The sequence below is a fragment of the Narcine bancroftii genome, chromosome 6 (genome assembly GCF_036971445.1).
Source record: "Narcine bancroftii isolate sNarBan1 chromosome 6, sNarBan1.hap1, whole genome shotgun sequence".
Classification (NCBI taxonomy): domain Eukaryota; kingdom Metazoa; phylum Chordata; class Chondrichthyes; order Torpediniformes; family Narcinidae; genus Narcine; species Narcine bancroftii.
In genome coordinates this window covers 240575393-240601506 of record NC_091474.1, presented here as the reverse complement: position 1 = coordinate 240601506, position 26114 = coordinate 240575393, and the positions used below count along the sequence as shown (strand labels likewise).

The 26114-nt window shown below is 42.0% G+C and overlaps 1 protein-coding gene and 1 long non-coding RNA gene across 3 annotated transcripts in view; one reads left to right on the top strand and one right to left on the bottom strand.

The window, feature by feature from the left end:
• The window catches only part of LOC138737176 (EH domain-containing protein 3), a 125949-nt gene that overhangs the window by 8672 nt on the left and 91163 nt on the right, over window positions 1-26114 (top strand). The gene's annotated exons all lie outside the window — the stretch shown is intronic.
• LOC138735565 (uncharacterized) lies at window positions 9517-24528 on the bottom strand. Of its 2 annotated transcripts, none has more exons than XR_011339776.1 (2): window positions 22086-24528; window positions 9517-9861 (listed from the first exon to the last, which is right to left on the bottom strand). It is a non-coding gene; the product is annotated as an uncharacterized lncRNA (long non-coding RNA). The 2 variants fall into 2 exon arrangements; XR_011339777.1 differs by having other exon boundaries at window positions 23404-24528.

The window sequence follows — 26114 nt, the reverse complement described above, 5'->3', positions numbered from 1 at the left end:
AAATAAATGTTTAATAATAGTTTTGGATAAACTCTTTCCAGAGCATTAACAAATGAGAAATAAAATATTCAATAAATAATATTTCTCTATAGAGGATTTGTCAAATGTTGCTAGTGTGCTGTTGAATAGTAAAATCTGAGGGCTATTGAGAATGTGGGAGAATAACATGATTCCTGAAACAATCAAATGGGTGACTGATTGTGGGCATGAACTCTAGCAGGGTTATTTGCCACGCCCTTTTTCCATTGGTACAGATATCCTTTGATTTACACACTTTTCAAGTTTTATGCCTAATGAGCTTGTATCCAGGTGCAGGACCATTTTTAACCAGGAATATATTTATCTCTGTGACATGAAACTATTGGAAGATCATTTTATCCTGAGATTAAAGTTCATAATCCTTACTCAGGCCTGTGTGCGGGAGGGCGGGGTTTGCGGGAGATCGGGTTGGACAACGACAGTGCGGGGGCATCGGCTCTCGCTGCAGGGCGGCATCTCGGCGGATCAGCGGCCCCGTCATCGTGAGTCGCGGGTCGGCCTGCGGCAGGGAGGGGGAGTGGGCAACGGTCCTGGCGAGGTCAGGCCCGAGGCCTCCAGTTCCGGGCGCTGGGAAGCGGCCTTGGCTTCCCCTGACACCGGCCAGGCCCCAAAACCAGAGTCCACAGTGAGACCCTGCAACGTAAACAGAGGAGGTGGGGGCAATTAGTGGGCTGACGCCAATGCATTCTGGGATTTGTTGTATTACTGTGCATGCGCTATACTGGCGCGGCGGCCAGCGGGCCACCTCTAATACATTTTTGAAATGATCTTGCGGGCCAAATATAATTATATCGTGGGCCAAATTTGGCCCGCGGGCCAGAGTTTGACATGTGTGGCATAGGGAATACTTAAAGAGGTATGTGAGTGGAAAGAAAAAACCATTGTTGTAGACCTATATATTTTTCAAATGCAGATTATAAAATAGTTGCAAAAATATTAGCAAATATGCTGGAAAACTATAGACCAAAGTTAACCAAAAAGGGTTTGTCAAAAGAAAAGTCAGCAGACAATGTGACAAGATACATTTGGCATAGAAAAGAAGTTAGCTGAGTGTACCAGTGGTGCTAGCTGCTGAGAAAGCATTTGATAGATTAGAATTGGACTTTTTATTTCAAGTACTTGATAAGTTTAGATAGGGACAGACCTTTATCAATTTGATTAAGGCCTTGTATAATGGACCAAGAGTTCAGGTAGTAATGAATGGGAAAGTCCCTGACTTTTTTCAATTAACTAGATCCAGTAGACAAGGATGTCCATTGTCACCAGCTTTATTTGTTTTGGCAATAGAACTATTGGTTAGATCTGATTTTGATTTTTTTTAAAACTTTATTTATTGTTTCAAAAAACAAATAATATGACGTATACAGCAATTAAACATGAATATGAACATTTATCTATCTATCTATCTATCTATATATAAATATATAGATAGATATATAGATATATATCTATATCTATATATATAAGAAAAGAAAAGAAACACCCCCTTCAGCCAACTCTCCTGAGAGCCATAAAAAAGAAACAGGAAAGCATATTTAAAAAAATTAAATATACATATTAAAATCTAATCAACATAAATTGAAATGTAAATATTCTGAGTATAACAGCCACTTATTAATTAAAAAAATATAATTATCATGCGAAACATATGTGATTTTTTCAATTATTAAACAATATTTCATCTCATTATGCCATCTATTAATATCAATCATATTTGTATCTTTCCACATACTAGCAATACATTTTTTTCACTACGGATAAAGCTAAATATACAAAAGCAAGCTGGAACTTATCTAATCTCAAACCTTTCAAAGGTTGCAAACTATCCAATAAAAATACAGTTGATTTTGATATTAAAGGTTTTAGAGTTGGCAAAGAGGAACATAAGATTATTTTATTTGCAGATGATGTAATAATTTACTTGACGGAACCTGAAAATTCATTACTCAAATTATATTCAAGATTAAAAGAATATGGAATAATATATGGTTACAAAGTAAATTGGGACAAAAGTGAGATTATGTCTCTTATCATGGGTGATGGTTATACCCAGTGTAAAAAAGATACTCAATTTAAATGGCCAATGAATGGAATAAAATATTCAGGGATTTGAATAGATAACAATTTAATGAACATATTTAAATTAAATTGTAATCCTTACTTAAGAAAATCGATGAAGATTTAAGAAGATGGATAGAATTACCTATAACTTCATTGGGAAGAGTTAATTGTATAAAAATGAGTATATTTTTCCTAGGATGCAATATCTTTTTCAAACATAACCTATTTTTAGTCCACAGAAACTTTTTCAGGAACTAAATAAATATGTAAGAAAGTTTCTTTGGCAGGGCAAAATATTGAGAATTTCGATAAAAAAATTAACTTGTAAATTTGAATTGGGAGGTTTACAACTTCCAAATATTAAAGGTTATTATGTTGCAGTACAACTGAGATATCTCTCTTTCCTTTTTGAGGAGGGAAAAAAAGCAGCATGGATTAAGAAAGAGATGGATAAAATAGGGGAGATTTTATATATATAAATGGAAAATAGATTAATAAATGGAGTTAGAGAAATGCCATTGTTGAAACATTTGATTAATACAGGGTTAGGGTTAGGGTAGATGTTCAATGGGAAACATGGAATTATGGGATAGCTAAAATGTAATTGATTCAAATAGACTTTCTTTTTAGTGACTTTTTAATAATTGTTCCAGTAAAGGAATTAGGAGAACAGTAGATTGTTTTGAAGGGAGGAGCTTAATGGCATTTGATCAATTGAAAGATAAATATGGGATACAAAGTAAGACAATTTTTTGTTATTACCAATTAAAGGTGTTCTTGAGGGATAAATAAGGTCCAACAATTTTACTGCCTGAAAGGAATGAAATAGAAAGTTTGATCGATAATAAATCAATAAAGAAATTTATTTCAGCTATATTTCTTTTTCTTTGGCTTGGCTTCGCGGATGAAGATTTATAGAGGGGGTAAATGTCCACGTCAGCTGCAGGCTCGTTTGTGGCTGACAAATCCGATGCGGGACAGGCAGACACGGTTGCAGCGGTTGCAGGGGAAAATTGGTTGGTTGGGGTTGGGTGTTGGGTTTTTCCTCCTTTGTCTTTTGTCAGTGAGGTGGGCTCTGCGGTCTTCTTCAAAGGAGGTTGCTGCCCGCCGAACTGTGAGGCACCAAGATGCACGGTTTGAGGCGATATCAGCCCACTGGCGGTGGTCAATGTGGCAGGCACCAAGAGATTTCTGTAGGCAGTCCTTGTACCTCTTCTTTGGTGCACCCCTGTCACGGTGGCCAGTGGAGAGCTTGCCATATAACACGATCTTGGGAAGGCGATGGTCCTCCATTCTGGAGACGTGACCCACCTAACGCAGCTGGATCTTCAGCAGCATGGACTCGATGCTGTCGGCCTCTGCCATTTCGAGTACTTCGATGTTAGGGATGAAGGCGCTCCAATGAATGTTGAGGATGGAGCGGAGACAATGCTGGTGGAAGCGTTCTAGGAGCCGTAGGTGATGCCGGTAGAGGACCCATGATTCGGAGCCAAACAGGAGTGTGGGTATGACAACGGCTCTGTATACGCTTATCTTTGTGAGGATTTTCAGTTGGTTGTTTTTCCAGACTCTTTTGTGTCGTCTTCCAAAGGCGCTATTTGCCTTGGCGAGTCTGTTGTCTATCTCGTTGTCGATCCTTGCATCTGATGAAATGGTGCAGCCGAGACAGGTAAACTGGTTGACCGTTTTGAGTTTTGTGTGCCCGATGGAGATGTGGGAGGGCTGGTAATCATGGTGGGGAGCTGGCTGATGGAGGACGTCTGTTTTCTTCAGGCTGACTTCCAGGCCAAACATTTTGGCAGTTTCCGCAAAACAGGACGTCAAGCGCTGAAGAGCTGGCTCTGAATGGGCAACTAAAGCGGCATCGTCTGCAAAGAGTAGTTCATGGACAAGTTTCTCTTGTGTCATTATATATATATATATATATATATATATATATATAGTGAGACCACACCTGGAGTATTGTGTACAGTTTTGGTCACCTTATCTAAGGAAGGATGTTCTTGCAATGGAGGGAGTGCAGCGGCGATTCACCAGGCTGATACCTGGAATGGCAGGAATGACTTATGAGGAAAGATTGCGCAAATTTGGATTGTACTCGCTGGAGTTTAGAAGATTGAGAGGGGATCTCATGGAGACCTATAAAATTCTGGCAGGACTGGACAGAATGGATGCAGATGGGATGTTTCCAATGAGGGGAAAATCCAGAACCCGGGGCCATGGTTTGAGGATAATAGGCAAACCATTTAGGACCGAGATGAGGAGGAATTTCTTGACCCAGAGGGTGGTGAATCTGTGGAATTCATTGCCACAGAGGGCAGTAGAGGCAGATTCATTAAATATATTTAAGAGGGAATTAGATCTATTTCTTCAGTATAAGGGTATTAAAGGTTACGGAGAGAAGGCGGGGACGGGGTACTGAACTTTAAGATCAGCCATGATCTCGTTGAATGGCGGAGCAGGCTCGAAGGGTCGAATGACCTACTCCTGCTCCTATCTTCTAAGTTTCTATTAAAGGTTACGGAGAGAAGGCGGGGACGGGGTACTGAACTTTAAGATCAGCCATGATCTCGTTGAATGGCGGAGCAGGCTCGAAGGGTCGAATGACCTACTCCTGCTCCTATCTTCTAAGTTTCTATTAAAGGTTACGGAGAGAAGGCGGGGACGGGGTACTGAACTTTAAGATCAGCCATGATCTCGTTGAATGGCGGAGCAGGCTCGAAGGGTCGAATGACCTACTCCTGCTCCTATCTTCTAAGTTTCTATTAAAGGTTACGGAGAGAAGGCGGGGACGGGGTACTGAACTTTAAGATCAGCCATGATCTCGTTGAATGGCGGAGCAGGCTCGAAGGGTCGAATGACCTACTCCTGCTCCTATCTTCTAAGTTTCTATTAAAGGTTACGGAGAGAAGGCGGGGACGGGGTACTGAACTTTAAGATCAGCCATGATCTCGTTGAATGGCGGAGCAGGCTCGAAGGGTCGAATGACCTACTCCTGCTCCTATCTTCTAAGTTTCTATTAAAGGTTACGGAGAGAAGGCGGGGACGGGGTACTGAACTTTAAGATCAGCCATGATCTCGTTGAATGGCGGAGCAGGCTCGAAGGGTCGAATGACCTACTCCTGCTCCTATCTTCTAAGTTTCTATTAAAGGTTACGGAGAGAAGGCGGGGACGGGGTACTGAACTTTAAGATCAGCCATGATCTCGTTGAATGGCGGAGCAGGCTCGAAGGGTCGAATGACCTACTCCTGCTCCTATCTTCTAAGTTTCTATTAAAGGTTACGGAGAGAAGGCGGGGACGGGGTACTGAACTTTAAGATCAGCCATGATCTCGTTGAATGGCGGAGCAGGCTCGAAGGGTCGAATGACCTACTCCTGCTCCTATCTTCTAAGTTTCTATGTTTTTCTATGTTACACATTTTCTTGCAACTGCCAATGCAATGTTCACAAATTCCTTTTGAAATATATTAAATGTTAATTTTTGCCTAATCCCAGATATATTAACTAATAGGAAAACCACTGGATCTTGAGGGAATTTAACTTTAGTGACCCTATCTAAAAATATTGCTAATTCTGTCCAAAAAGGTCTCAATCTTGAACATGACCAAGTCGAATGCAAAAAAGTACCTATCTCCTGATTACACCTAAAACATTTATCTGATAAATCTGAGGTAAGATATAATTGATGCAAAAAATTATATTGAACCAATCTGTACCTAACATTTATTGTGTTTGTCACACTGTCATGACACAATTCTGACCAATTTTTCTTTCCAATACTAGTATTCAGATCAATTTCCCATCTTTGTCTAGATCTATGAGTGTTCCTTGTTTCCGTGTTTGCTTTTGCAATAATAGAAACTTAGAAGATAGGAGCAGGAGTAGGTCATTCGACCCTTCGAGCCTGCTCCGCCATTCAACGAGATCATGGCTGATCTTAAAGTTCAGTACCCCGTCCCCGCCTTCTCTCCGTAACCTTTAATAGAAACTTAGAAGATAGGAGCAGGAGTAGGTCATTCGACCCTTCGAGCCTGCTCCGCCATTCAACGAGATCATGGCTGATCTTAAAGTTCAGTACCCCGTCCCCGCCTTCTCTCCGTAACCTTTAATAGAAACTTAGAAGATAGGAGCAGGAGTAGGTCATTCGACCCTTCGAGCCTGCTCCGCCATTCAACGAGATCATGGCTGATCTTAAAGTTCAGTACCCCGTCCCCGCCTTCTCTCCGTAACCTTTAATAGAAACTTAGAAGATAGGAGCAGGAGTAGGTCATTCGACCCTTCGAGCCTGCTCCGCCATTCAACGAGATCATGGCTGATCTTAAAGTTCAGTACCCCGTCCCCGCCTTCTCTCCGTAACCTTTAATAGAAACTTAGAAGATAGGAGCAGGAGTAGGTCATTCGACCCTTCGAGCCTGCTCCGCCATTCAACGAGATCATGGCTGATCTTAAAGTTCAGTACCCCGTCCCCGCCTTCTCTCCGTAACCTTTAATACCAGTATCATGGAAATCAGATTCAAATTTGGGAATAGACAGATGGCATGAAATACATATTTGAATAACTCTTGAAAAAATTATGTATAATTTATACATCAGGTAAGGATGTAAATGAAAAATGGAGGATATTCAAAAAAGAAATTTTGAGGGAACAGAGTAGATATGTCCCAGTGAGGATCAAAGGAAAGGCTGGAAGTCATAGGGAGGCTTGGTTTTCGAGGAATATTGGAAATTTGGTTAGGAGAGAAAGGGAGATGTACAAGAGGTATAAAGAGCAGGGAGCTGAGAAGTTGAAGGAGGACTACAAGGAGTGTAGAAGGAATCTTAAGAAAGAAATTAGAAAGGCCAAAAAAAGGCACGGAGAGGCTTTGGCAGACAGAGTAAAAATAAATCCAAAGGGTTTCTATAAGTGCATTAAAAGTAAAAGATTAGTGAGAGATAAAATTGGATCCCTTGTAGATAGCGAGGGTAGGCTGAGTGAGAAGTCAGAGGAAATGGGGGAAATTTTGAATGATTTCTTTGCCTCGGTATTCACTAGGGAAAAAAATATTGAACCAGTTGAAGAAAAGAAAAATAGTGGGGAGGTCATGAAGCATATAAGGATAACCGAGGAGGGTAGTGATGGCTGTGTTGAAAAAGATAAAGGTGGATAAATCTCCGGGACGGGACAAAATATTCCCAAGGACACTCAGGGAGGCTTGTGGACAGATAGTGGGGGCATTAACAGAGATATTTAGGATGTCACTGGCCACGGGGGTAGTGCCAAAGGATTGGAGGGTGGCGCATGTGGTTCTGCTGTTTAAGAAAGGGTCCAAATGTAAACCTGGGAATTATAGGCCCGTGTGTCTGATGTCTGTGGTGGGTAAGTTGATGGAAAGTGTTCTGAGGGATGCTATTTACAAATATTTGGAGGTACAGGGATTGATAGGGAGTAATCAGCATGGTTTTGTCAGGGGTAGATCATGCTTGACAAACCTGATTGAGTATTTTGAGGGGGTTACAAAAAAGGTTGATGAAGGGAAAGCTGTGGATGTTGTCTATTTAGACTTTAGTAAAGCTTTTGACAAAGTTCCCCACAGGAGGTTAGGAAAAATGGTGGAGGCATTAGGTATAAATAGGGAGGTAGTGAAATGTATTCAGCAATGGTTGGATGGGAGGTGTCAGAGAGTAGTGGTAGAAAATTGTTTGTCCAATTGGAGGCCAGTGACTAGTGGAGTTCCTCAGGGATCAGTCCTGGGTCCACTATTGTTTGTTATATATATTAACGATCTGGAAGTAGGGGTGGAGAATTGGATAAGCAAGTTTGCGGATGATACAAAGATTGGTGGTGTTGTGGACAGTGAGGAAGATTACCGTAGATTAAAAGGTGATTCAGGAAGGCTGGAGGTGAGGGCTGAGAAATGGCTGATGGAATTTAATACAGATAAGTGTGAGGTGTTACATTTTGGAAAGGCAAATCTAAATAGATCATGTGCATTAAATGGTAGACAATTGAGATGTGCAGAGCAAGAAAGGGATTTAGGAGTTGTGGTAAATAGTACCCTCAAAGCTGATACTCAGGTAGATGGTGTGGTGAAGAAGGCATTTGGAATGTTGGCCTTCACATTTCGGAGTATTGAATTCAAGAGTAGGGAGGTTATGAGGAAATTGTACAAGGCATTGGTGAGGACAAATTTGGAGTACTGTGTACAGTTTTGGTCACCAAATTATAGGAAAGATAGAAACAAAATAGAGAGAGTGCAGAGAAGGTTCACGAGAATGTTGACAGGATTTCAAGGTTTGAGTTAGAGGGAAAGGTTGTGCAGACTGGGGCTTTTTTCTCTGGAGCGTAGAAGATTGAGAGGGGACTTGATAAAGGTGTTTAAGATTTTAAAAGGGACAGACAGAGTAAATGTGGATAGGCTTTTTCAATTAAGAATGGGGGAAGATTCAAACTAGAGGGCATGTTTAAGATTGAAGGGGGAAAATTATAAGGGGAACATGAGGGGAAATTTCTTTACGCAAAGGGTGATGGGGATGTGGAATGCGCTTCCGACAGACGTGGTCGAGGCGGGATCATTGGTTACATTTAAGGAAAGACTGGATCATCACATGGAGAGGAGAGGACTGGAGGGGTATGGACCGGGTGCTGGTCAGTGGGACTAGGAGGGTGGGGATTTGCTACGGCATGGACTAGTAGGGCCGAACTGGCCTGTTCTGTGCTGTAAGTGGTTATATGGTTATATAGTTAAGGAATAAATATAATAATTTCTTAAATGTTTGGTATTCATATCTATATATTATAGGTATCACATGATGAAATTAACCCCTTAACCTCAAGACTTTATCAACTCTTTGGTGTTTATAGGTTTAATATTGTAGAAGCAAAATTTGATGAAATTGATTGTAATTTTAATAACCAGGTGTAATTTTCTTCTTTCTTACTTCTCTATTTTGTATCCATTTCTTTATTTTCTATACTTTTTTTTGTTTTACTTCTTGGGGGTTATTAGTTTGGGGGGAGGGGTGGGAAAGGTTGGTAGGGTATAAAATAAAATACTATATATGTATTATAGTTTAGATTTGAATGGAAGACAATCTTGTATTTAGATATTTATACATTTATAAAATATTTATAAAATATTCCAAGCGTGTGTGCGTGCGCGCGTACGTATGTGCATGCGTGCGTACATATGTGCGTGCAGGTATGCATGTGTGTTTGTGTGTGTTGCATGCTAGTGTGTATGTGAGCATGTGTGTGTGTGTTTGAATCTGAATGTGTGTGTGCATGTGTTTGTGTGTGCATGTGTGTGTGTGCTTGGTGTGTGCGTGCATGTGTGTGTCTATGTGCGTGTTTGTGTATGTATCATGAAACACAGAGGTCACAACATCTCTCCCTGTGTAACACCTCTGTTCACTGACTTGCACCCAGAATAACATACTTCACCACTACACTGTGTTTTATTGGTCATGAGGATACAAAGATCTTTCTCAAGGCCCAGACAAATTCCTCACATCTCTTCCAATTATTTTTCATACATCCCATCAGGCCTTGCGGACATCCACCGAAATGCTCTTCAAAAGGCCCACCACCACCTCTTCCCTGATCTCAAAATGTCCTCACCCATTTAGTACTTTATCAACTTATTCTGAATCCCAAGCATTATAAGTCACCGTGAGATGATGATCAGTGACCATTTCTTCTTCTGATTAAGAATTACCTTGGACACCAAGTGTTGTGATGCATCAGCCTCTTTATTTTACAAGGAGAATACATTTTCAGTCATCTGGAAAACAAAAAGACAGACAATGACACTGATAAAGACATCTTATTAATTCCCCAACTGTAAATGTGAACGAACCATGTGTAAACAGGAGCAAAGGCAGAATGGGTTAAGTGAAAGATTTGATCAGTGGACTCCCTGGGTGGGAATTATTGACTGGGGACCCAGGACTGGACCAAAGCTGTGAACAGTATATGTTAAATACAAACCAGTGAATGGGAAGGGGAGCCTAATGTTGGAGTTAATGTGGCTGGTTCACTGTGAATGAAGTGTGAGCTCCCAACACAGCAGCTGTGTCAGTGTGAGGCAGTACCTGGCAATGGCCAGCAGAGGGGAGTGTTCATATAGGGGGCACAGGGGATGGTTCAAACCCCCAACAAGACGGGATTAAATCCAACGTGTGTAAATCACCCTGAGCACATAACAAACTGCTGGAGGGACACAGTGGGTCAAGCAGCATCTGTGGAGGCAAAGGGATGGTCAACGTATCAGGTCGAGACCCTGCATCAGGACTGAGAGTGGAGAGGGGAGATGGGCAGTATAAAGAGCTGAGAGGGAGGGATGAGGGGACCTGATGCAGGGTCTCAACATAAAATGGCGACCATCCTGTTGTCCCCACAGTTGCTGCTCGACCTGCTGAGTTCTTCCAGCAGATTGATTTTTGCTCTGGATTCTTGAGTCTGTAAATCTCCTTGAGGCTGTTTTGCTCCACTAAGATTCCACAGAAATACAATGTTGTTCATTTGGTTTTTTTATTTGCCATAAAATACATAGTGAGGTGATGCACCATCAATAATTATTAAAGACTGAAGTTGTGAAACTGATAGGCTTTTATTAACTATAGACTGGAACCACCGACAACCTCACCAACTGATCAAGGAAGAGTGGAATGGAGAACATGCAAAGGGTAGGATTGGTCTCGGGAGGCATGTCCAGCTGGCAGAAGCCAATCATAGCATAACAGTAGTTTACCACATTAGGTAAGAAGGGTTGCCCTGTGAATGGTCTATCGGGTTATCGCTGACATTAAGAAGGCAGAGGTAAGAGCAGGTGAGGTCAGGTAAGGTCTGTCCTTGTGCACAGTCTGAGCAGTGAGAATGGCAGCTAGGACAGTAGTATACTCCTCCTGCAGAACGTGGGAAATCTGAGACAGGCTGAGAGAGGTAACACATAGCTGGAAGAACTCTGGATTATTCGGAGGCATGCTGGGGGAATTAACATGAGTTACAGTGAGGCAATCCCACACAAGGAGGTAGGAGGCTGGGCTACTGTCAACAGAGGGAAAGTCAATGCAGGGCACCCCTACAACTGTTCACCTTTAGCGTGGCAGTTTGTATGCTATTGTAGCACCAGAGACCCAGTTTCAAATCCGGTGTGCTCTGTAAGGAATTTGCACCTTCTCACAGCTTCTGCATAGGTTTTCCCCAGGTACTCCTGTTTCTTCCCACACTTCAAAATTCACGGGGGTTGTAGGATAATGGAGTGCAATGAGGTAGCACGCGCTGATGGGCCAGCCGGGTCTGTACTGTGCTGTGCATCTGATTTAAATTTTAAATGATATGCATAACATATTGGTTACTGTTAGTGGTGGGGGTGGGGTGGGTGGTGAATGACCTACCATGGAAAAGCTGAAAAGCTGCAGGTGTCTGGCACAGAGTCTAGTCCATGGTTTGGAGAGGAAGGGTGGGAAGGAGGAGAGTAAAAGTGATAGGGGATGCATGGTTCAGGAAACAGATAGGAGATCCGATAGAAAGGATTGAAACACTCAGATGATATGATGCCTCCTCGGTGCCAAGGTCAGAGACATTAACTCCATAGAATTTTGAAGAGGGAGGTTGAGCAGCCAGATGTCGTGGTACACGCTGGTACCAATGACACAGATAAGAAAGGAATGAGATCCTAAAGAGTGAATATAGGGAGTTAGGAAGGAATGTAAAGAGCAGGACCACAAGAATGGTTGTCTCTGGATTTGCTGCTTGTGCCAAATGCCAGTGAGGGCAAGAATAGGAAATTATGGTGTGGCTGAGGGGTTGGTGCAGGGGTTCAGATTTGTAGATCACCGAGATTTCTTCTGAGGAAGGTATGACCTTTACAAAAGGGATGGGTTGCACCGGAAATGGAGAAGGACCATTATCCTTGTGGGGTGGTGAAAAGGTAGGTGCCATGTGCAGAATGATGGGCTGTGGATGGAAGATGTAGCTAGTTCGATGAGTTGAAATGTGTGTACTTTAATGGAAGAAGTATTAAGAATAAGAACATGGTCAGTACATGGAGTTACAAAGCTGTGGCCATTAGAGACATGGCTGATGCAAGATCTGAAGTTTAAGTACCGTATTTAAAAGCATAGGGAGGGAGGTAAAAAAGGGGGAGGGGAGTGGTATTTCTAATCAGGGATAGTATCACACTTGCAAAAAGGGAGGACATTGTGGAAGGATCATACACTGAACCAGTGTGGATGGAAGTCAGAAAAAGCAAGGGAACAATCACTCTATTGGGAATATTCCACAGGCCCCCAAAAGCCACGGGGATACTGGTAAGTCAGCAGATTTTGGAAAGGGTAAAATATAACAGTATCATTTTTGTGGGAGACTTCAACTTTCCCAATATTGACTGGTACGTCCAAAGTTCAAAAGGTTCAGATAGGACAGAATTTGTCAGGTGTGTTCACGAAGGATTTCGGACACAGTTTGTGGAGAAGCCAACGAGAGGAGAGGCAGTATTAGATCTAGTACTGAGTAATGAACTCAGTCAGGTGACAGTCCTCTAGGTGGGGGAGCATTTTGGAGACCTCAACTCCCCTATTGTTAGAAATGTTGGTTACTTTTGCTACATAAAGTACACTGTTTGACCTGCTGAGCTTATCCAGTATTGTGTTTTTTACTTCAGCCACAGTATCTGCAGACTTTCATGTTTTACCCTTGACCTTTAGCTAGATATGGACAAGGAGTGGATAAAGAGGGAAGTGTTTAATTGGGAAAGGGCTAATTATGATGGGATTAGGCTGGTAGTGGGAGAGTAAATTGGGAAGGGATATTCTCAGGGTAATACACAACAGAAATGTAGAGGATGAAATGAATTGGGGATGTAGTGGACAGCAAGAAAGGCTTTCAAAGCTTGCAGTGGGATCTGGACCATAGAATCATGGAACACTACAGAACAGAAACAGGCCCCTTCAGCCCTTCTAATCTGTGCCAATTTTTTTTTGGCCTTGCCTACTGACCTGCACCCAGCCAAAACTCTTTCCACCTTTCCCATCCATCTACCAGTCCAAATTCTTCTTAAATGTTAATATTGAGCCTGCATTTACCTCCTTGGCTGGCAGCTCATTCCACACTCCAACCATTCTCTGTGTGAAGAATTTCCCCCTCATGTTTTCCCTAAACTTTTATCCTTTCACTCTTAACCCATGTCCTCTGGTTTGTAACTCACCTACCCTCAATGCAAAAACCCTATCTCTATTTACTCTGTCTATCTCCCTCATAATTTTAAATATGTCTCTCAAATCTCCCTTCATTCTTCTACGCTCCTGGGAATAAAGTCCTAACTTATTAACCTTTCCCCGAAACTCAGTTCCTGAAGTCCAGGCAACATGATAGTGAATCTTCTCTGCACTTTGTTTATCTTATTGATATCTTTCCTTGTATTTAGGTGACCAAAACTGCACACAATACTCCAAATTTGGCCTCTCTTATACAACTTTATCATAACATCTCAACTCCCATACTCAATACTTTGAAATATGTAGGCCAATATGCCAAAAGCTCTCTTTATAACCCTATCCACCTTTGACACCACTTTCAGGGAATTATGTATTTCTATTCCCAGAACCCTCTGTTCTACTGCACTCTATAGTGCCCTACTTTCTTGGTTTCTCCTTCCAAAATGCAACACCTCACCCTTGTCTGCCATTTTTTCAGTTGGTCCAGATCCCTCTGCAAATTTTGAAAACATTCTTCGTTGTCCAGAACGCCTCCAATCTTAGTGTCATCTGCAAACTTGTGGTCCAATTTACCATATTATCATCCAGATCATTGATATAGATGACAAACAACAATGGACCCAACACAGATCCCTGTGGCACAAAAACTAGTCACAGACCTCCAGTCTGAGAAGCAATCATCTACCACTACTTTCTGGCTTCTCCCATCAGCCAGTCAAATCCAGCTCACTAATTCACCACAAATGCCTAGTGTATGAATCTTCCTGTGGGACCTTGTCAAAGGCCTTTCTAAAGTCCATGTAGACAACATTCACAGCCTTTCCTTCATCAATTTTCCTGGTAACCTCCTTGAAAAACTCTACAATATTGATTAAACACGACCTAGCATGCACAAAGCCGTGTTGACTATACCTAATCAGTTTCTGCCTATTAAATAATTGTATATCCAATATCTTAGAACACCTTCCAATAATCTACCTACTACTGATCTTAGGCTCACCAACCTAAAATTTCCAGGGTTATTTTTGGAGCCTTTTTTACCATCCAATCTTCCGGCACCACACCTGTGGCTAAGGACATTTTAAATATTTCTGCCAGAGCCCCTGCAATTTCTACACTAGCCTCCCTCAAGGTACGAGGGAATATCTTGTCAGGCCTTGGGAGTTTATCTACCTTTGTTTGCTTTAAGACAGCAAGTACTTCTTCCTCTTGAATGTGTACAGGTTCCATGTCCTCACTGCTTGTTTTTTTACTTCCCATGACTCCATGCCTGTTTCCTGAGTGCATACTGATGAAAAACTAGCATTTAAGATCTCTCCCATCTCTTTTGGCTCCATATAAAGCCGACCGCTCTGTTCTTTAAGGGAACCAATTTTGTCCTTACTATCCTTTTGCTCTTAATATATCTGTAGAAACCCTTAGGACTTTATTTCACATTGTCTGCCAAAACAACCTTGTGTTTTTTTTTAGCTTTCCTGATTTCTTTCTTGAGGTTTTATTTCTTGACCTAGAAAAATGGCAGATTCAATTTAATGCGAACAAGTGAAAGGTCATACACTTTGGGAGGACATCCAGGGTAGGACTTAAATGATAAATGGTAGGGAGCTGTGGAGGGTTCAACAGAATATAAATATACAATACTTTTAAAGTGGCCTTCAGAAATAAGTGTTGAATACAGGAGTTGGCATGTTACGTTGAAATTTGGAGTATTATGTGCAGATTTGGTCACCTACGTACTCAAAAAATGTCAATAAGATTGAAAGAGTGTCAAATAACAGAAATTAAATTCCCACATTAGAGGGGTTACACCTAAATTAAAATTGAATATCAATCAAGTGAAGTTTGTTCAAATTGCTTTAGCAATAGCTAGAAAATGTATTGCTATAACTTGGAAGTCTGATATAGATTTGAGATTGGAGAGATGGCATGTGAAAGTTCCAAGTTGTATACCACATGAGAAAATTACTTATAATTTAAGAGATAAATACCATACATTTTGGAAAATATGGTGCCCATATTTACAAAGTGTGGGAATGAATATTTAAATGAAACTCAGACATTCCCTTTCTCTCAATGGTCTCTGTATACTAGAAGAAGCCTTATAGTAAGGAGTGCCCCTGTTGAAGATCTCGTCCTATACTTTTTAGCTTAGTAGGGGATTAAAAGGGGGATGGTGGTGTGTTTATAGGGGGGGTCTTTCTTTTTTACTTTTTTCTTATGTACACCACATGCATTTGAAAATGATTTGTAATATTGTAAAACATTTATAAATAAAATTTTAAAAGAAGATTAATAGAGTGCAGAGAAAATTTACAAAGATGTTGCCAGTACTTCAAAAGCAAAGTTAAAGGGTAAGGCTGAATAGATTAGAATTTGTTTTGCTGGAGTGTCAGAGAATGAGAGGAGTTTTGATATCAGTATAACATTATGAGGAGTAAAGGCAAGAAGGCTTTTCCCCCTAAGTTTGGGTGAGACAAGAACTGAAGGACATGGGTTAAGCGTGAAAGGTGAAATGTTTAAGAGGAACATCGGGAGAATTTCTTCACTCAGAGGGTGGTGAGAGTGTGGAATGCACTGCCAGCGGAAGTGGTGGAGGCGGGTTTGATTTTGACAATTAAGAGAAGGTTGGACAGGTACATGGATGGGTACCTGTGGATGGGTGTGATGGGATATGGTCCCAGTGCAGATGAATGGGATTGGACAGAAGGATCTGTTTCTGTGCTGTAGTATTCAATGGCTCTGTGGTCTTGGTGCTTATCGGTAAGTTCTGGTGATGAGAACATTTTGTGCTGATCGTTAGCTGAAGGAGTTGTCGTCCAAGGTGTTTTTCCACGAAAGATAGTTGGGGCTACTGAAACAGGGAGGCTGCAGAAGGAGTTAGACAGATTAGGAGAATGAACAGAGAAGTGGCAAATGAAATACAATGTTGGTAAGTATATGGTAAGTATATAGGCAGATGATTTTTTTTTAAATGGGGAGAAAATTTAAAATACCCAGATGCAGAGGGTCATTCAAGTCCTCGTACAGGATAGTCTGAAACTAAACTTACATGTTAAGTCAGTGGTGAAGAAGGTATAGGTAATGCTGGCGTTCATTTCAAGAGGAATAGAATATAAGAGAAGAGATGTAATGTTGAAGGTTTATAAGGCATTGGTGAGACCTCACTTGGAGTATTGTGAGTAGTTTTGGGCTCCTCATTTAAGAAAGGATGTGCTGACATTGGTGGACATTCAGAGGAGGTTCACCATGATGATTCAGGGAATGAAAGGGATTATCATATGAAGAGTATTTGACTCCTCGGCCTGTATTCATTGAAATTTAGGAGAATGGGGGGGGGGGGTGGGGGGGATTTCATTGAAACATTCTGAATGTTGAAAGAGGTGGACAGAGGACAGATGTAGAAAGGTTGTTTCCTATGGTGGGAGAGTCATAATTTCAGGATTGAAGGGTGTCTGATTAGTACAGAGATGCGGGGGGGGGGGGGGAGGGTGGAATATATTCAGTCAGGATTTTCTAATTGCTAAAATATTTTCCCATACAGGTGTTAAAAGATCAAATCAGCAACCACAAAGAAGGCATTTCACACAGGGGTAAAGATGAACAATTACTTTATAAACAAAAATTCACCTTCAAACTTTAATTCAAAATCTCCCCTTTTACAATAATGCCCATTGGTTACTATGCAAATTTCTATAACAGTGTAAAACTTATAAATTCCCCAGTCTAAATATAACATATGTAATTAAAGTCTAAGTTATATTTCCAACCAGTCCACAGAGAAACTTAGACACAAAACAAACACAAAACACACAAGACTCACAAAACTTCGATCTCAACCAAAGCAAAGATCGTAAACAAAATTCAGTTTGTTTGGTAAACTGAAGCCAAAAGATATTTGAGAGAGAGAAGGAGAGAGAGCACAAAATTCAAAGCTGTCTTGTGTTGCTTGCAGAGAGAGGAACAATGGTTTGATCCGCATCCTTCTGGCTTCTTTCGGAATGTTCATCCCTTTCTGAAATCCCAACATTCTAAACTGTCCTCCAGACCATGACTCATGCTTTGGGCCTTCTTCTACTCCACAGCATCCCCAAAGGTGGTTTATCGTCCAAGACCAGAAATTTTTAGATCATTTTCTGCACATGCTCAGTCCGTCTCCCACTCTCTCAGCAGTCCACCTTCACCTTGGCTTTCTAAGGCAAACTGTCAATTTCCAACGCAAAACCACACAACACATAGGCCAATACAAAACATATAACTCTGTAACACCTCCCCTGCTAAAAAAAGATTAGGTCCACAAGAACAATTTTTTAACAATTAATGGAAGTATTACATAAATAAAATAAATACTCCATTTTGTACAGTAAATATGTAATTAGATTCATATCTACCCAGATTAACATCTTGACAAACAATCTGCTATTATGTTATCTGTCCCCTTTATGTGTGTAATAATTAAATCATACTCTTGTAACATTAAGCTCCAGTTCAATAACCGTCTGTTCTTATTTTTAATTTTAAACAGAAAAAATAATGGATTATGATCAGTATATATTAATGGTTTTTGAGCAGTACAAATATACACATCAAAATGTTGCAACGCTAAAACCGAATTTTCATTTTTCCCTGAGCAGTTTTAAAATTTTTCCTTGCCATCTCGCAAGCCTGATGTAATCTGTTTTTAAAATTGAAAACATAATCCAACAGATTTGATTCTATATCATTATGTATCCACTGTTCCTTCAACAATAGTAATGGACCCCTGACTTCATGACCAAACACCAACTCAAATGGACTAAAGCCAAAAGACTCCTGAGTTGCCTCTCTAACAGCAAACAATAACAAATGGATTCCTTCATCCCAATCCTTTTTATTTTCCACACAATAAGCCCTCATCATATTTTTCACAGTTAAATGGAACTTTTCCAAGGCCCCTGGAATTTCAGGATGATAGGCAGACGACACAATTTGATGGGCTCCCAATTCATACACCACCTGTTGAAATAAAACTACTCCCTTGGTCTGATTGAATTTCCCTTGGTAGGCCAAACAGTGTGAAAAATTTTAGCACAGCCTTCACAATCATCTTCGCTTTAATGTTTCTCAGGGGAATAGCCTCTGGAAACCTTGAAGCTGTGCACATGAGTGTTAACAAATATTAATTTCCTGCTTTGATTTTTGGCAATGGGCCAACACAATCCACTTTCACTTTTGAGAAGGGCTCCCTGAAAGCAGGAATGGGTTATAAATGTGCCACTGGTGGTCCTTGATAAGGCTTGTCCATCAGTTGACAAGTGTGACAGGTTCTACAAAAGTTCACAACATCCTTTCTTAATTTCAGCCAATAAAACTGTTTCCTTATCTTTTCTACCGTCTTCTTCACTTCAAGATGGCCTCCTAAAGGTGTTCTACGAGCCAACTTTAATATTTCGTTCCTGAAAGTGTTGGGAATTACAACTTGCCTTATTACTGCCCAGTTTTCACTGCCAGGTATCATTCGTGGTCTCCACTTTCTCACCAATATTCCATCTTGAACAAAGTTACCTACTGGCACAGTTTCAATTTCCTAGTTAGACAGAATCTTATCTCTTATCCCAGCAAGATCAGGATCATGCTTTTGTCTAGCTATGAAGACGCTGTTTACATCCGGTACCGCACGGATGGCAGTCTCTTCAATCTGAGGTGCCTGCAAGCTCACACCACGACACAAGAGCAACTTATCCGTGAACTACTCTTTGCAGACGATGCTGCTTTAGTTGCCCATTCAGAGCCAGCTCTTCAGCGCTTGACGTCCTGTTTTGCGGAAACTGCCAAAATGTTTGGCCTGGAAGTCAGCCTGAAGAAAACTGAGGTCCTCCATCAGCCAACTCCCCACCATGACTACCAGCCCCCCCACATCTCCATCGGGCACACAAAACTCAAAATGGTCAACCAGTTTACCTATTTCGGCTGCACCATTTCATCGGATGCAAGGATCGACGAGATAGACAACAGACTCGCCAAGGCAATAGAGCCTTTGGAAGACTACACAAAAGAGTCTGGAAAAACAACCAACTGAAAAACCTCACAAAGATAAGCATATACAGAGCCATTGTCTTACCCACACTCCTGTTCGGCTCCGAATCATGGGTCCTCTACCGGCATCACCTATGGCTCCTAGAACTCTTCCACTAGCGTTGTCTCCGCTCCATCCTCAACATTCATTGGAGCGACTTCATCCCTAACATCGAAGTACTCAAGATGGCAGAGGCCGACAGCATTGAATCCACGCTGTTGAAGATCCAACTGCGCTGGGTAGGTCACGTCTCCAGAATGGAGGACCATCGCCTTCCCAAGATCGTCTTATATGGCGAGCTCTCCACTGGCCATCGTGTCAGAGGTGCACCAAAGAAGAGGTACAAGGACTGCCTAAAGAAATTTCTTGGTGCCTGCCACATTGACCACCGCCAATAGGCTGATATCGCCTCAAACCGTGCATCTTGGCGCCTCACAGTTTGGCGGGCAGCAACCTCCTTTGAAGAAGACCGCAGAGCCCACCTCACTGACAAAAGGCAAAGGAGGAAAAACCCAACACCCAACCCCAACCAACCAATTTTCCCCTGCAACCGCGTCTGCCTGTCCTGCATCGGACTTGTCAGCCACCAACGAGCCTGCAGCTGACGTGGACATTTACCCCTCCATAAATCTTCATCCGCGAAGCCAAGCCAAAGAAGAAGAATTCTTCTCTTGACAACAGCAAAGCTGGATCCTGAGGTTTGTCCTCAATGCTTGCCTCCACTACAGGATTATCACAGACTTTCTCTACCTCTACCTTTTTTCTAGACATGGCTCTAGTAATGGCACATGCAGGGTAGATTTCCAAATCCTTTTCGGACTCATAAACCAATGGCTTACTTGTGAGTTTCACCGCAGGTATGACTTTACCCTCTGCTAAATCATTCCCTAACAAAAGAGAAACTCCATCCACTGGCAGACTTGATCGTATCCTTATCGTAACCGGGGCATTAACTAAGTCTGATTTCATCACTATTCTATGCAAAGGTATAGACTTTGCTTCACCACCAATGTCTTTAATTAAATTCACATCTCCAGTATCGGCCTCTTCACCAAAATTCAAAATGTTGCTTAATACAAGCGATTGGGCTGCTCCAGTATCCCGCAGGATTTTAACTGGCACTTGATTGGATCCTTCTTTAACCAAAATGAAACCTTCAGTCATGAATGGTTTAAATATCCCTAACTTTCTCACTCTGAACACAGGCAGAAAGGAACACAGTACAGGACAATTTGCTATTATGTGCCCTGGATTCTTACAATAGTGGGAAATAACACTCAAAAAAATTTCCTTCACCCATTTCTCTTCCTCTCTTCCTTTAACCTCACTTCTAGATTTTCTTTCTACTCTACTTGGATTATCAGCAGTATTCCTTTGAAAGGTTTTCCCTGGTGTCCACTTAGGCTTGTGGGTTAAAGCATGTTCCTCTGTGAATTTAGCCAATTCTTGCCAAGTTTTTATATTTTTCTCTGCCAAGTACACTTGAATATTGTCAGGAACACAATTTTTAATCTCCTCAATCAGAATGATTTCCCTCAATAAATCAAAGTTTTTTTCTACTTTCATTGCGGCACAGCACCGATCAAAACACACAACCTTCCTATAAGCAAAGTCCAGGTAAGATTGGGTTGTTGCTTTTTTTAAACTCCTGAACTTTTGTCTATAAGCCTCTGGGACGAGTTCATAAGATCAGAGTATAGCCTGCTTTACAAATTCGTAATCAGCTGCTTGTTGTACCATGAGATACGAATACACCTGTTGGGTTTTCCCTTTAAGAACACTTTGTAGCAGGAGTGACCATGGTGGCCATTTTAAATTTACAGCTACTTTCTCAAAATGCTGAAAATACTGGTCTATTTCAGCTTCCTCAAATGGAGGAACTAACCTCACTTCTCTACTGACCAGAAACCTCTCCTCCTGACTAGCACATGGGTTTTGGACTTCTCCCTCTCCTTGCGTTAGGGTCAGCTTTAATTTAGCTAGTTCTAGCTCATGCTTCCATTCTTTCTCTCTCTCCTCCATTTCTGCCTGCCTTACTGCTTCCCGTTCGGCTTTCCTTTCTGCCTTTCTTTTTTCCTCTAACTCTAGTTTTCTCAAAGCCAACTTTACTTCCTCTGAAGTTTTCTCCTTTTGGAAACTGTTCTAATACAGCTTCTTCAAATACCCCCTTTCCTACAAAATGCTTAACAATCTTTCAGGCAATTTCCTTTTTTTTCTTAACTTGCAAACTATAACCATAGGTTTTGACATTTTAGCCATTTTTAAATTAACCACTGAAGGGTTTGCTATGAACTGGTCAATATTCATAGTTACTGGCTTTTCTGCTGGTGATTTATACACTCACCATTTATTTTTAATTTCAAGCTGGAGGTTGAGTCAAACTCAGACGCCTGATAACTAAGCACAAGTCAATCGCCCCTAAAGCTTCCAAATTGGTTTGATCCCAGATGAGCCCCAAATTATGTTACATCAAACCAGCAACCACAAAGAAGGTACAGCACACAGGGATAAAGATGAACAATAACTTTATTAACAAAAATTTACCTTCAAACTTGAATTCAAAATCTCCCTTTAATAACAATGCCCACTGGTTACTATGCAAATTTCTATAACAGTGTAAAACTAATAAATTCCCCAGTCTAAATATAACATATGTAATTAAAGTCTAAGTTATACTTCCAACCAGCCCACAGAAAAACTTAGACAGAAAACAAACACAAAACACACAAGACTCACGAAACTTCGATCTCAACCAAAGCAAAGATCATAAACAAAATTCAGAGAGAGAAGAGAGTGAGAGCACAAGATTCGAAGTTGTCTTCTTATGTTGCTTGCAGAAAGAGGAACAATGGCTTGGTCTGGAACCTTCTGGCTGCCTTCAGAATGTTCATCCCTTTTAAAATGCCCAACATTCTAAATTGCCTCCCAGACAGTGACTGCTTGGGCCTCCTTCCACTTCACAGCCACACCCAGTGGTGGTTTGTCTTCCAAGTCCAGAAATTTCTAGATCATCTTCTGCACATGCCCAGTCCATCTCCTACTCTCTCAGCAGTTCCACCTTCACCTTGGCTCTCTAAGGCAAACTGTCACTTTCCAACACAAAACCACACAACACATAGGCCAACACAGAACTCTGTAACACAGGGGTAGTGTGGTCCCAAACCGTGACACATATCGGAGTGTATTGCCTTAATTGCTCTCCTCCATTTCTTTTTCTTCTTTCTTTATTTTTGGGGTAGTTTAGTAATGGGTTGGGAGGATTAGGGATGGGGGGTTTTATGGGATAAAATATATATTGCATTGTATTCTGTATGTATAATTTATTATCGATTATAAATAAAGTTTTCAACAAAAAAAGAGTGGTGAATCTGGAATTTGTTGCCACAGGTGATTGTGGAGGCCAAGACATTGGGTGTTTTTAAGGCAGTGATTGATGGGTTCTTGGTTAGCAAAGGCATCAAACGTTATGAGGAGAAGGCAGGGCAGTGAGGCTGAGTAGGAGAATAGATCAGCTCATGATTCAATGGTGGGGCAGAAGAGTCTATTTCTGATCCTATATCTTCTGGTCTTCTGGATGCTGTATGGCAAAGGGACCAGCCCTATCTTTTGTAATGGTGACAGGAACAACCTATCATTGGGGCACACTTTTAGCCTTTTATTACAAGAATAATCTTCATTGATAAGAATTATTGGCGATGGCTTTGTCAGCTAGAGGAGGGTGTTTATTACACTGATGGTAGAACTATTTTGGGAACGAGCTTAAATTGCAACATGGGGAACAAGCCACTCCTGACAATTCTCCACTGAAACATCTTATCCTCATGGAAAGAGCTGCATTCATGTGGAAAATGTCTCCGTGCATACTCAGGCTTCCACAGAGTCAGCACTCCAAGGGTTAGTGATTCAATAACCTTACATAAGTTTGGAACAAATGTTTGCATAAACTGACTTCATTCTTTAGCTGCTATATTCAAAATCATCTTCATAAAACAATGTAAAGAAGTTTGAACTTGCTGCTCAAACAGCAGATCCACTTGAAGGTGTCGAGACTCACAGTGACCAGAGCGGAGCCCAAAATGCTGAGACTCTGTTTAATTCTCCCTGTCCTCCTCGGGCTGCAGGTTGCAGGAAGAGCAGCAGCTGATCCTGTGACAGACGTGTGTAAGAGCCTGATCTGTCATCATACCTTGAATATCACTCAGTATGATGCAACTACTGTTGGGAATCAACAGAGATGGGCAGTAGGAAGGATGAATATTTGCTGTTCTAGATGATGCTTGTTCAAATTCCATTGCAGTTTAAAATGTCACTGACGATCCTGTGTTGGTAAGTTGTCCTGCGTTGTGGGAGATGAGACAGGTGAGCCGGGAGTGAAGGGTGGGAGTTGGGGTGGAGAGAAAAGTAAGAATACCCCTTGATCTCTTTTACCATGAGGTCAGAATTCAGCGTCATTTTCAATATATCTAACAAAATGGCATTAAAAACCTTTGAATTTCAACACCAAAAGTAGTTGAGGTCAGTTCATTTCATATATTGAGAATCAGTAGAGGTGGCTGAGCCAAATAATCACCTTAATGTGATTGACTGCATTGGTTTGGTTATGATGTTCATTATATCACTTGCTTGACTGGGCTGAATGGATTACATCAGAATTTGTCTAAACTTACTTGCCTGTATAGTGTTGATGTTTGACTGGTAAAGGGTGACTGGGTGGAGATGACCATCAGGTTTAACTGGTAACAGGTGACTGGGTGGGGATGATCATCAGGTTTAACTAGTAACAGGTGACTGGGTGGGGATGATCATCAGGTTTAACTGGTAACAGGTGACTGGGTGGGGATGATCATCAGGTTTAACTGGTAACAGGAGACTGGGTGGGGATGATCATCAGGTTTAACTGGTAACAGGAGACTGGGTGGGAATGATCATCAGGTTTAACTGGTAACAGGTGACTGGGTGGGGATGATCATCAGGTTTAACTGGTAACAGGTGACTGGGTGGGAATGATCATCAGGTTTAACTGGTAACAGGTCACTGGGTGGGGATGATCATCAGGTTTAACTGGTAACAGGTGACTGGGTGGGGATGATCATCAAGTTTGACTGGTAACAGGTGACTGGGTGGGGATGATCATCAAGTTTGACTGGTAACAGGTGACTGGGTGGGGATGATCATCAGGTTTAACTGGTAACAGGTGACTGGGTGGAGATGACCATCAGGTTTAACTGGTAACAGGTGACTGGGTGGGAATGATCATCAGGTTTAACTGGTAACAGGTGACTGGGTGGGGATGATCATCAGGTTTAACTGGTAACAGGAGACTGGGTGGGAATGATCATCAGGTTTAACTGGTAACAGGTCACTGGGTGGGGATGATCATCAGGTTTAACTGGTAACAGGTGACTGGGTGGGGATGATCATCAGGTTTGACTGGTAACAGGTGACTGGGTGGGGATGATCATCAGGTTTAACTGGTAACAGGTGACTGGGTGGAGATGACCATCAGGTTTAACTGGTAACAGGTGACTGGGTGGGGATGACCATTGGGTTTAACTGGTAACAGGTGACTGGGTGGTGATGATCATCAGGTTTGACTGGTAACAGGTGACTGGGTGGAGATGAACATCAGGTTTAACTGGTAACAGGTGACTGGGTGGGGATGACCATTGGGTTTAACTGGTAACAGGTGACTGGGTGGGGATGATCATCGGGTTTAACTGGTAACAGTTGACTGGGTGGGGATGATCATCGGGTTTAACTGGTAACAGGTGACTGGGTGGGGATGATCATCAGGTTTGACTGGTAACAGGTGACTGGGTGGGAATGATCATCAGGTTTAACAGGTAACAGGTGACTGGGTGGGGATGATCATCAGGTTTAACTGGTAACAGGTGACTGGGTGGGGATGATCATCAGGTTTGACTGGTAACAGGTGACTGGGTGGGGATGATCATCAGGTTTAACTGGTAACAGGTTACTGGGAGGGGATGACCATTGGGTTTAACTGGTAACAGGTGACTGGGTGGGGATGATCATCGGGTTTAACTGGTAACAGGTCACTAGGTGGAGATGATCATCGGGTTTAACTGGTAACAGGTGACTGGGTGGGGGATGATCATCGGGTTTAACTGGTAACAGGTCACTGGGTGGGGATGATCATCGGGTTTAACTGGTAACAGGTCACTGGGTGGGGATGATCATCGGGTTTAACTTGTAACAGGTGACTGGGTGGGGATGACCATTGGGTTTAACTGGTAACAGGTCACTGGGTGGGGATGACCATCGGGTTTAACTGGTAACAGGTCACTGGGTGGGGATGATCATCGGGTTTAACTGGTAGCAGGTCACTGGGTGGGGATGATCATCGGGTTTAACTGGTAACAGGTGACTGGGTGGGGATGACCATCGGGTTTAACTGGTAACAGGTCACTGGGTGGGGATGACCATCGGGTTTAACTGGTAACAGGTCACTGGGTGGGGATGACCATCGGGTTTAACTGGTAACAGGTCACTGGGTGGGGATGACCATCGGGTTTAACTGGTAACAGGTCACTGGGTGGGGATGACCATCGGGTTTAACTGGTAACAGGTCACTGGGTGGGGATGACCATCGGGTTTAACTGGTAACAGGTCACTGCGTGGGGATGATCATCGGGTTTAACTGGTAACAGGTAACTGGGTGGGGATGATCATCGGGTTTAACTGGTAACAGGTCACTGGATGGGGATGACCATCGGGTTTAACTGGTAACAGGTGACTGGGTGG